The sequence below is a fragment of the Zonotrichia leucophrys genome, chromosome 12 (genome assembly GCF_028769735.1).
Source record: "Zonotrichia leucophrys gambelii isolate GWCS_2022_RI chromosome 12, RI_Zleu_2.0, whole genome shotgun sequence".
NCBI lineage: Eukaryota > Metazoa > Chordata > Aves > Passeriformes > Passerellidae > Zonotrichia > Zonotrichia leucophrys.
The window spans coordinates 5,687,708-5,699,878 of NC_088182.1; the positions used below are offsets into that span (position 1 = coordinate 5,687,708).

Consider the following 12,171-nt stretch of genomic DNA (forward strand, 5'->3'; position numbering starts at 1 on the left):
CATCACCTCCATGGTGTAATGTCTGCAGGGGCCAGTTCTCCAGTGTTTGCTTAGGTAATTCCCCTTGGAGATGGAGAGAGCTGCTTTCTGAGAGTTTGGCTGTACAGGCTATACTACTGAGCTTCCGGGTTTGAATGTGAAATACATTAATATGGAAAGGGAAAATGAAAAGAATGCTAACAGGCTGTTCAGTGTGCAGCAATGCACAGGCATAAGATATTCTGAAACTCACCTCTTAAGTTTGTTTTGCTCAGAGTTCATATTAAGGCTCTGGTGTGTAAAGTCTGCAAGTTTTTGAGGCCAAAGAACTGCAGGAGCCTTTCCCAGTGGATGAAACCCTCATTAATCATGTACTCCCAAGCACCAGAAGAGATGCTGTTTTGACTTTTCTTGTGGGCTGCTGGAACTGTTCTGATCATTTGCATGTCCTCTTTGAGCTTTTAGATATAGCATGAGTGCATGGAAATGGCAAAGGATCTGAGGCTATTCCAGGGAAATGAGTAATCATTTCTTCTGGAAAAGCAACAGCAGTAAAGCACACAGTTATCAGACTCAACAAAAGAGCATCAGAAAGTAATCTGGGCACATACAGTGGAGTGTAAAAACTGGCCAGAGGATAAAGATAGTGAAAGTTGGTGGCAGCTCATGAAATACCAGTTACCCCTGGAGGCTGCTCTATTATGTATTTAATAACAAGCATTTTGTGCAGCCATGGCAGCTTCTTCTGTGAGCAGAGAATTGCTTTGAGCTGGGCCAGATCTGCTCTGGCATCTATGTGCTGCTTTGCAGGCCATGCTGGGTTAATCTGTGTCTGGAGGGAGGAGAGGACACCAGTGGGACAGAGCACAGGGTTAGGGGTTGGAATACTGGAAGAGGATCCTTTTGTGCATGACCACATATTCATTATACCCCAAGGTATATGTGTGTGTGTGTGTGTGTATATATATATATACACACACACACATACATCCCTTTGGGTGAATAATCTTCTTCCTCCAAGCTGAGAGGATCTGCCTCAGGGCAGCTGGAACTCCTGGATGTAAAGCATCTCCAGGAGCAGGAGCATATTTTATGTACAGTGCACAAAGTGGTTTCCAAGTTGTGTCTCTCTGCAGATCAAGCCTGGATCAGTTGTTAGGGTCATCTGCAGCCATGATCTTTTGTTAAGGTCAGTATGAAAAATAGCTTCATATTTGAGCCTTAGAATAGCCCAAAATTGCTCCTATTAATATCTGTGGTGGATTGACTGTCTCATTTAATGGCATATGGCAAATAAAGCACACGTCTACAAAAGCAATTCCTTTGTTAGTCTTCACAGACCAAGCAGGTTTCAAATATAAATAACTTGCTGAGTTGAAAGTTTTTTTAGTTCATTGGAGTTTCCTGCCTAAAAACTGCTGGCAGTGGCAATTAAGTTTGTTCAGAGGTGAGTAAAAGTCAAGTTGAAGCTGCAGTAAAAGCAAGTTGAATTATTTTGGGGTAAAAGTCTCTCTCCATGTTCCTCTCTGAAAGCTTAGCCAATTCAGCTTTTTATCAAAATGGCACAATCTAAAGAAGCTCTCAGTATGTGTTCCCACATCCCTACTGAGATTGAGCAGTTAGTTGTCCAGGTTGTAGACAGTGGTGCTTGTTGAGAGCATGAAATAGATCCCAGAGAGGAGTAAAAAGAGGGGTGAGGGTAGAATTGTGGGGTTTAAGTTAGGTGGCATAAAACACTGGCACCATTAGGAATAGTGTAGGGTGAAGAAAATGTTCCCTTGAATGTGATCTTCCTAGGTTAAAGTTGGCAGAGATCAGCAAAAAAGTGCAGAAAGCTCATTTCTTTCTGAATAAAAGCCAGCTATGGGCTGGATTTTCACTTATTTTTAACCCATGTCAAATTCCCCAATTAATTGCAGAAGTGAACTATAGAGATCATGTCAATAGTGATTATCTTGCAAAAGCAGCCCTGCTGTGGGGGTGTGCAGAGTGGAAAATGTGATTGCTGGTTAAGAGAGATGAGAGAGTGATCTGTCACACCTTCAGATGAAGTGATCACTTGAGAGGCCACGCTCCCTCAGGTTTGTGTGCATAACTCCTGCTTGTTAACAGGAATTCCACGTGAATATTGATTGGGAATAAGTGGTTGGGTGAGTGCATGTTCTGCCTGTCAAACCATTTAACGTTCAATTGCACATCAGGGAAAATAGCAAAGGTAGCTGGAAGATGAAACTGGAGTGCAGGGTTGAGTGAAAAGACAACGGTGTTAGTGGTCAGATCTGAGCAGATAAAATGAGCTAGGGAGAGGTAGAATTAAGAATTGATGACAAAAGAAAGAATCTGTAAATTGCTCATGGATTTTAGACTTAAAAGTCATTTCCTGCCTAGTCCATGTACTGCAGATCACACACTCTGTGCTGACCAGGGTGGTCATTAGCATGAGCAATCAGGCCAAGGGATTGGACTTTCTGTAATCCCTCAGGTGCCCTGGAAAAGGCACACTTTTTGGTGATTCTACCAAAATATTTTTGCCATCAAGGTTGTTTCCTTGAGAGAGCAGTCATCTTTTTCAAAATAGGAGGAACTGAAGATGTAAATGGTCTTACTATAGAAGCTTGAAGGACTTACTGGCTGAGTGGTGGTGATTGCTTGCACTTAATTTTATAAGATCTTTACCAGGGAAGCTTCAACAGCCTGTTTTACACCAGCCTGGCTTAGCACAGAGGCAGTTCTACTCTAAACCCCAAATTTCCTCTTCCCTCGATGTTTTGGCACCTTGTTTTGGGGTTTCCCAAAGCCACCCTTCCCACTTGATGAGCTTCATTAGCAGCAGGGTCCTGTTCTTGTGAAGAGCACCTCTTTTCTTTGCTGACTTGACCACTGCTTTTCCACATTGGAGCTATTCCTTGTTGCAGGCAGAGCAGTGTGAGCCCAGCAGAGCTCAGTGAAGGCTGCCCAGAGGCAATCCCTATTCCTGTGACCTTGCTGACAAGACAGATAAGCCCTTTCAACAGAGCACAAGTGTGTGTCATGTTGGAGCAGCCAGAACAGGCAGCCTATCTACATCTCTCAAGTGTTAACAGGAGTTTGACTGGCCAGTCAAAAATGAGTTTCTTCAAATGCTGCCTTTTTCAAGAGGCAGGTCTTTTAGCAGCCACTGCTGCAAGTTCCATGAGACTGAGAGTTTGATGGTGTGGAAGATGAATTCAAGAGTGTTGTCCTTTCTTTACCTCCCTTATCCCTGTAGTTAAATCCACCTGTTTTCATGGTGTTCATGCCAAAGGTGGGAAAAGCCCCTGTGTCACATTGTGGCTTAGAGACACACAGTGCATGCTATCAAGTCTGCTTGCAGTTAAAATTTGGATGAAAATTGCAGCATCATGGGCAGAGCCATTGCATTTGCTTTGCACTTGAATTGCTTCTCCCCTTGTGTTATTTTCCCCTCCTCGCTCCCGTGGAGAGACAAAAGCAAAACAAAACCACCCACAAAACACATGTGCTCTCTGGGCTGTGGTGGATCTTACTTACTTTGATCATGTATTACACAAAGAGAAACTAAAATCAGTATCAGGATTTAAGGATGAAAGTGCCTCCATGCCCTGTGCTTTTGGAGCTTCTTGGCTTTCAAGTGGAAATGCCATCCTTGTTGATTAGAAGCACAAAACTTGCATGCAATGAAATGAAATGAAAGGAAGCTGCTGTCTGTGCTCCAGCCCCTGCTCTGTGCTGGTTCAGTTGTCATCTGGGCTGGATCTGATTTTTGGTTTTCTGTTTTTCCTTATCACAGACCTGGCTCATCTTTGAGGCAGTGATAAGGTGGGGGGCCTGGGCAGCAGCCCTGACATGGGCACTGTACACTGTGGGGCTGTGAAGAGCAGGAATTAATCAGAGCAGCAAAGTGTGGGGTGAAGCTGGCCTCTTTCTTGGCTTCAGAGAGTTGCTTGTGCATTTAATTTGGGATAGAAAATTGAGTTTGGCTGGCATGTATCAGTGGCAGAAGAAAGCCCTTGAGGGAGAAGCACAAGAGGAAAAGCCAGTGGCAGAGCAAAGAGTAGCAGACGAAAGATATGAGATGTAGAGCATGGAAACACTGACCTGACTGTCATCTGCCAGCAACTGAATGACCCCTTTCAAATACTGATGCAGCCCTTCCTTCAAAGAGGCTCTGCTGAGTGCCACGACCCCGTTCAGCAGCTGGTGCAGAGCCCTGTGGTTTCCTGCATTCTTGTGTGAAAACTGCCATTTACCTTGTGTGACTCCCTTCCTTCTATTCCCACAGGACAATTCTCCTCTTAGCAGAGTTCAGCACTCAGAAGAGCCTCTCCTGTCCTTTGCAGCCTTCCTCAGTGCTTGCTCCAGATGGAGGTCAGGGAATGTGAGAAATGACAGGAGCTGGAGGAGGGGTGAAAGGCCTTTACAGCTCTGAGGGCTTGCAAAACCAGCAGTGATGGTGTTCAGTGGCTTAGAGATTCCCTCCCTTGTGCCTTTGGCCAAACTGCATCACAGGTTGGGCAGCCCCTGCTGAAGATACCTGGCCCCAACCCTTGCAGGTGCATCTCCCCCATTGAGGGTGAGCTCAGGGCTCTGCACATCATCACTGAGATGCTTTGGGGTCAAGTTCACAAAAGTTCAGGGAGGCTCATTACAGAGTAGCTGTGCCAGACAGTGAGAGATGCTTTGCACAGCCTGTTTAATGGATCTGAGCCCCTTGTGAATACATCATTTTAAAAGCTGCTGCAGAGCACAGTCCTGATGAAACATCCAGTGTAACCAGAAGAGAGCTGGTCCTCTTAGAACCACCCAGTTGTGATGGGGGGACTGTGCCCATAACAGAGACTGTCTTGTCTTCAGGAATCTTTATTTGCTTTGATGTCACATCAGGTTGTGTAATCTGCTGAAGAGATAAGACAGCCTCTGTTGTAAAGATGACTAAATTCTAATCCTGCCTGTCCCACACATTTTGTTCTCTCAATGGAATGAAATGCTGAAGGCTTAGGAAGTTGTATGTTGCAAAAAATATCTGAAATCATATGGTGGCAAGTCAAAGTCCAGTGAAAGGAAATGCAGATCAAAGTGAGGGAGGGAGAGAGCGTTGAAAAATGACATGGCTTACCTCAGTGGATCTAGCACACAGTGTAAGGTCATGTAAGGAGTCAGAAAGTTTACATTAACAGTGCTAGTTCAGAAATATTCAAAGAGAATATGTATCTCAGTGGGTATGTGGTGGTTTTGGTTGCAACAGGAGAAGGGCTTTCCTTCATGCAGTTTTTTAACCCATCAAATATTGTTCATCTGATCCAGGCCTTTGCTTATGTCCAGCTGCTGGGAAAGATTTTAAAGAGAATTCTTGATCCCCTTCTCTTATCCATGTGGACAAGAAGGAGCTGTGGTTTCCTGGCACCAGGATAACATCTGCCCATGGTTGGTACCCCAGGCACGAGGATGTTCTGGGGCCACGGGGAGTGCAGCAGGGTCAGTGGTTGCAGCCCATCAGTGTGAGAGGAAGATGAGCTTGGTCCTGTGAGTGACCACAGAGTAGCCTTTAATAATAGACAGTGAAAACATAGCCCCCGGGTCACACTGGGCTCACATGAACAGCCCTGTTGGCTGCAGTGGAACTATTTGTGTGAATAAGAGTTTGCTTGTGGGAAGAGAGTTCATAGCACAGCCCTCTGCAGGTGGCAGCTGCTCCCAGGCCCAAAGGGGTGAATTAGCAAATCTCAGCTCTCAGACTGATTTCTGCCTCCAAACATCCATGATCTGGAACAGAGACACAGTCACTTCACTGTGAAAGGTTCCACATTTTTCCCATCCCCTCCATCTTCAAAAAAACCCCAAAACCCAGGTTGTTTTTAAACCGCCCTGTCTTGTCCCAGCTGTGTGTAGCTGGGGGTAATTTGCTTCATGCTTCTTCATCCTAAACCACCAAATAGGGTGAGAACATGACCTGATAAATAAAAGCCCCCCTGGAATATATCTGGTTTGAAGCTGATGTACTGCAGATGAATAAATCCTCTTCAGGTTTTCTGCTGTAGTTAAAAATAGTTGGAACAGCTCCATCAGCTTGTTTCAGGCATTATTCCTTTATATGATTTTAAGTGAAAAACAGTGTAAAATGGTCATGGATTTTGTTTGCTTCTTCTTAGGCCTTTTTCTGAAGGAGTGCTAGGGAGAGGGAAGATCCTGACTTCAAGTCTTAGGTAGAGCATATGGACCTTTAAGGGAAAGTTTGGATATCTGTAAAAAATTACACAAGTGGCTCTTTTTTTTCAGTGGTTTAGGGTTTTGGTGGGGTTTTTTTTTTGGGCTTTTTGGGGGTGGAGTGTTTTGTTTTTTTGGGTTGGTTTGTTTTGTGTGGCTGACCCTGAAATGCAGTGGCTGGCTGGCCTGCCACTGCTCTGCTCTTGTTGTGTGTGCAGGCAGCACCTGAACAAACAGAGCTGTATCTGTGACAGCCTGGGAACCCGCCAGGATTCCTCAGGGAAGGAGTGATTCAGAGCATCTGAGAAAAGTGGGGGCTGCTTCCATGCATCCCTGCTTCCTGTCCACACAGCAACCCATGCAGCCTTGCTCTGAAAGGACACTGGGGCACTTCCCATAAGCAAATACAGTTTTTGTGTTGGATAAAAATACACATTCTTGTGACAGTACCAAATCTTGTGCCTCATGGATTATTCTGGAAAGGCTGATAAGAAAACACAAAGTGTCAGACAGCTAGTGGGGCTTTCCAGAGCACTTGGGAAGTGTGAGGGCTCATGCACATCAGGCAGTTCAGTTTTTCTGGGAAGGTCTCATGTGAAGAACTAGGGAATGGTGTGACACAGACTTCCAGCATGTCCTGCATGCTTATTTCATCTTCAGCTGCAGAGATGGCTTCGCTCTACTCCAAGGAAGGTATTTCACAAGTTACAGTAGAGAAGAAAAAGTTTTCTGAAAGAAGTCTTTGGAAGTAGAATTTGTGAGTAAAATGTTAAAACCATTTAAGAAGTTCTACATTGATAAATTGTTTGAACTTCAAGTCAAAGCTGATGTGCAGGTCCCAATGACATTCTTCCCCTTCCTTCTTTCCATATGTTAATGAAAATAACTTAGGAGATCTTTGGTTATTGAATGTAAGAAGGTGACCAGGAAAAGCAGGAACATTTATGTTGCTGCTGTTGTAAACACAAATTCATCTCCAAATTATCAGTTACCCTTCTTGCCTTGTTAGGAAAATTACTCAGACATTGCACTCTACTCTGAAACCATGATTTTATTTACTATTTTCTGTGTTTGTGTAGTGAGTGAGAGGCTAAAATCAAATAGCAAATCATGTAAGGTGAAAGCTTAGGAACCCATGTCTTTGATCTTCTTCAGTGTTTCTAGAAGGATCAGTACTGGATCTCCATCTCTGAGGTGAGCAGGAGGAGGAGGGCAGGTAGTTGCAGGCATGTGTTAGTCACAGTGTGTGTGATCCATCTCTGGTTACGCTGCCTTTGATCTCCCTCCCTTTGCACATCCAGTCTGTGACACCAAACCTTGCCTGTCCTTCACTACCAAACCCCATAACTCTTTCTGGCTCCAGCATTTTGTTTCTTCAGTGCTTTGTCAGGATGGAAATCCTAACCAAACCCTGAACTTTTTAAAATCTCTCTCTTTCTAGTCCTGTGATCTCCCTCGTACGCTAATTTTGAAAATGTGCTGGCATATTAATAGAACCCTGCCCGAGGTGCAGAGCCCCTCTTTAGAAGCTCAGTTTTATTTTTGATGCCTATAACAGGTGCTGCTTTAATAGGTTTGCTGTATTACAGCTTTCCTTTTTCTCTGGTGAGCCGGGCCAGATCTGTAAGCTGACACTACATGAAGGGCAGGCATGTGACTTCTGCCTGCCTTTAGCCTCGCTTCACACTGAACATTTACACTGCAGCCACAGCAGCCTTAATTCAAGCTTTGTCTAAACCAGGAGGTTTTGTGCTGATTGTATTTAAATCAGCCCAAGCAAAGCCCCTCATGCATTCCTGTCTGAGGGTCTTGCTTTGATTTTCTGCTGTCAGCTTTGGAGTGGGCAGCTGCTGGGGAGAGTGAATGTGGCTCAAACAACAAAGGAATGACTTTGTGCTGCTCTTTGCATCCATTTCACACAAGGAGTTTGAAGCTGAGGTATAAATTAAACGGAGTGGCATTCTCCTTGCTTGCTGCAAAGAGGAAGGTGAATTCTTCCCGTTAGGTCTGGTGGAAAATGTTTCACAGCCTGTTTATCAAATAAATATTCACAAAGACGCCTCGAATGAGGAAACGCACCGGGATTAAAGTGTAACTTTACCTCTAAAATACAAGCTGAGATTCCTGGAAATGCTGCAAGCCTTTGACTTTGCGCCACCTGTTATTTTCCTGCCACCCCCTCCAGCTCCCTCCCGGCTCAGAGCAAACCCAAACAGGCTTTGGCTGTGCTGGAACGTTCTGCTTGTTTTTCTCAGCGCGGCGGAGCAGAGAGCGCGCGTTGCGTTTGTTTCCTCACGGCCTTGCTTCAGCAAGGAGCTGCCTGGGGATGGTCCAAATTTCCTGTAGACACAAGGGATCTGTGCAAAATACAAGTGCTGAGGGGCTATGCTACTCTGGGGTGTTGAACTGAGGGGCTGGAGGGTGCATCCACCGTGCTCTCCTCTCCCTCTGTGGCCGGAGCTGGTGCTGACCCCAGGGTGAAGAAGTTCCTGAACAAGTGCCATGAGCACAAAGAGTGTGGAAGGGATCACTGCTGACTGCCAGTTACCTTAGCTTGGCACAGAGGTGTTCCAGGTCTGTGCTAGCTGCAGATGAGGTGTCTCTGGGAATGACGTTGGGGATGAACTTGGAAGTTCTGTTGTTTTAGCCAGATCCACATTCATAAACAAACCCAAATGGACTTGGATGGGCTCCTTAGTTCCTATGATTTCTTTTTTGCTTGAGCTCTTTCACTCCAGGTTTTTAGTCCTCAGCAAAGCTGCATCATCCTAGCTGGATAGTCCTTTTCCATGCACTTTGGAACGCCAGAGGTAGAGAGGGGTTAAGGAACTTGCCCAAGGCAGATGAGTCTGTGCCAGAGCTGGGAATAGAAACCAAGAGACTTGGCTCCCACTCCAGGCTCTAATTGCACAATCTCACATTGAAGCCCTGTCATTGTACACTCTTGAAGTAAAGTGAGGCAGGGAAGGCTGTTTCCAGGCTGTGATACCCAAGGAGTGGGGAGAGGAAAGGATACCTGAAGGTGTTGGTTGTGCAAGCACCAAGTATTTGTGCTTTAACGCCCGGTTTCGGCAATTGGTTCTAAAATCTGATCTGTCACATTTGAAGCCAACCCAGTGTGAAGTGGTTGGGAGAAATCCAGCCCTTTTCCAGTCAGTGATAAAGGGGAGAGGCAAATTCATAGCATCACTGGGTTTTTTGGGTTTTTTTCTGCGATGAACAGAGGAACAAAGGCAGGAGAGCCGAGAGGATCCAAGTAGTAACAGTAAGGGTTAAATCACATTTGGGCCCTTACCAAAAGAATGAAAAATAAATTGTAATCAAGCTAGTAAAAGGTTTGGGCTCTGTTGCCTTCATATCACATGCTGTGTATAGGAAAAGTCACAGGCTTTGTTTGAAGTGCAGTGCTTTGAGAGGGTGCAGTGCTTTGCAGCGAACTGTCTGACATTCCCCAGCTGGGACTGGCCCGGGATGGTGTTTGGAGCTGAGAGCTACATTTGGAGTCAGCCCATGTTTGAAGGAGAAGGGGGAGAGGGAGAGAAAGGAGCCAGTTTTTCTGCCTGTGTAAAATAAAGTATCCCTCTCATCTGCCAGCTGCAGCACATGAAAAGCGAGAGGCGAACAGACAGAAGTCACCTGGAAACAGCGAACACGGCTCAAACAAAATAGTTCTTTCCTGTCCTTTTCTTCCCTTTTTCAAGTCTGTCTTCTGGGATGGGTTGGGAGATCTGGCAGGCAGGCAGAGTAAATATATATTGAGCAACCAAAGCACAAAAATATTAATACTCCAAAAGAAAAAAAACCAAAAAACCAAAAAACCATTGGCTTCTGAAGAGCATTTCATGTCCAAATTCACTCTGTGCTCTCAGTCCCTTGCAGACTTTGCTGCCCTGTGTAGGCTGTGTAGGGATTGTCAGGTGATTTATAGATTCTCCATGTTCGTTTGTACAAGCCTTCATTTCCTGTTAATTTACAGCCAGATTCATCTCAGCCATCTCAGCTTAGATGAGATCAGAGCTGAACTCGCAGCCCCTGCTTCAGGAGAGCTCCAGAAAACGTGCTCGTGCTTTGCTTTCAGTTGTCTGTGTTCAGGTACTTTCTCGAGTCAGGCTTGGATGCACATTTAATGGGTGCTCTTCTTTTGAGGAGGGAAAAAAGATCAGAAATTTCTGAACCTTGTGATTCTACTAATCAAGTTAATTGCAAAAAAAAAAAAAAATAGTCCTAGAGGGAAAGAAATTTCCCTTGCCCGTGTTTTTAGTTAATGGAGGTCATAAAATTCTGGGTATAGTGATTTTTCCTGTATTTTAGTCTCACTGTGGTATAAATTTGGTGCACCGCTGTCCTACTATGTGCATGGATGCGAAAATCCAGACTTTATTCCCAGCTGTAAATGAATATTGGTCTTTTGGATAGCAGCCATGTCATTACCTTTGAAACAGTTGAGATTGTGGAGACCTGTGTGCAGGTAACTCATGGAATAACCAGTTTGGAGACATAAATTATGACTTTCCTTTGATTTTTATTAACACCTTGTTGCATTGTATTAGCAGCTATAGTGCTGTAAAATTCGTCCTTAGTGTTTTCTGAGCCTGCACTGAATTAATTATCACTTAAACTCTTCAGTCCAAGTAGAGTCTCTGTGCCTGTTTCCCCAGTGTTAAGCAAGGGCCATGTGCTGGCTGTTTAAAGGGTGAGTCTCCCAAAAGCAAATTGTTCTGGGTTGCAGATTTTTCACTCTTCCTGTTGTGGACACCAGCAAAGGTTGTGGTGAAACAATCTGGTTTTAATAACAGGGAGGGTAAAGGAGCAGATCACGGTGTGGGGAGCAGGTCCCTTGCCATTTTCTGTCAAAGAGAGGAGCTTTTCTTCCAAAGGGGTTTGTCTGAACCCCTGGGAGAGCCTGAAGAGGGGGTGAAGCTGGAGAAGATGGGCTCCTGAACAGCTGGAAGTGCCTGAAAAGCTGTCTCAGTTTTTGTTTCAAAGGGCTGATGCCTTGTCAGGGGAGCTGGGACTTGCATTCAGGAGTGCTTTCGCTGGCTGCTCTCCCCTCCTCTGCTCACCCAGTGGGTGTCTGGATGGATTGAGGCACAGGACTTGTCTGAACTCTCTTTACTGTCTCTTATTATTCAGCAAGTTCCCAAGTGTCTGGTGAGCGTCTCTGTTTGGAGTGCCTCACTCCCAGCCTTGCCAGTAATATCAGTGACTGCTCTAAATTCACATCAGGCATGTGCTCTGCCTCTTGTGACTAATGCACAATGTATTTTTTTAATTGATTACTGTTCTCTACTGACTCAGGCCAGAAAGGAGTCAGAGGAAAGGACTCAGTGAGGGGGTGATTTTTACTTAGACCTTGTTGAGTACAGATGAGGTCTAAAGGTATTTAACTGTTTGCTGGCTGTGGAAGCAAACTGAGGGCAGTTGGTAGGAATTTCTCTAAAGAGAAACTTTGGATTGAATCTCTCAGGCTGTCGTGGTCAGGCAGCAAACACAGGTGGTCAGTGCAGGTCTGATCCTGCAGCTGGTGCTTGGGCACTGCAGAGTTGTCCTAATCCTACAGCAGGACAAAAGTAGCAAAAGATAAGGAAATGCCAGCAAGAACGTTTGCAAGACTTCTTATTTCTGTGTGTTATAAATCACTGTAACACAGTGCAAAGCTGGGAATTTTCAGAAGAATCCTTAGGAATTCAGAATGTTATGTAACTGTTGTTGAGTTTCTATTCACTTATTTGTTTCCTTCTCTGAAAGTCACATTCTCTGGATAAAGCCTTGGCATGTTGAGCCACTGATCTGCACTCCTGCCTTTGGGATTTTTGAACAGCCCTGTAGCCCTTGCATGTAACAAACCCAGTTTGGAAGTACAGGCTTGTGGGAGAGCCCAGATTAATAGGAGAAAAACTGATGAGTGGAGTCAATAGCTCTGTAGAAGGAAAAAAGTGGAAGCCTGCAGACACCTGTGAGCTGGCTGTAGCCAGAGGGGATTAGGGAATT

The 12,171-nt window shown here is 45.0% G+C and overlaps 1 protein-coding gene across 1 annotated transcript in view; it reads left to right on the forward strand.

Moving 5' to 3' along the window:
* Window positions 1-12,171, forward strand: part of LRIG1 (leucine rich repeats and immunoglobulin like domains 1) — a 93,156-nt gene that overhangs the window by 44,753 nt on the left and 36,232 nt on the right. The gene's annotated exons all lie outside the window — the stretch shown is intronic.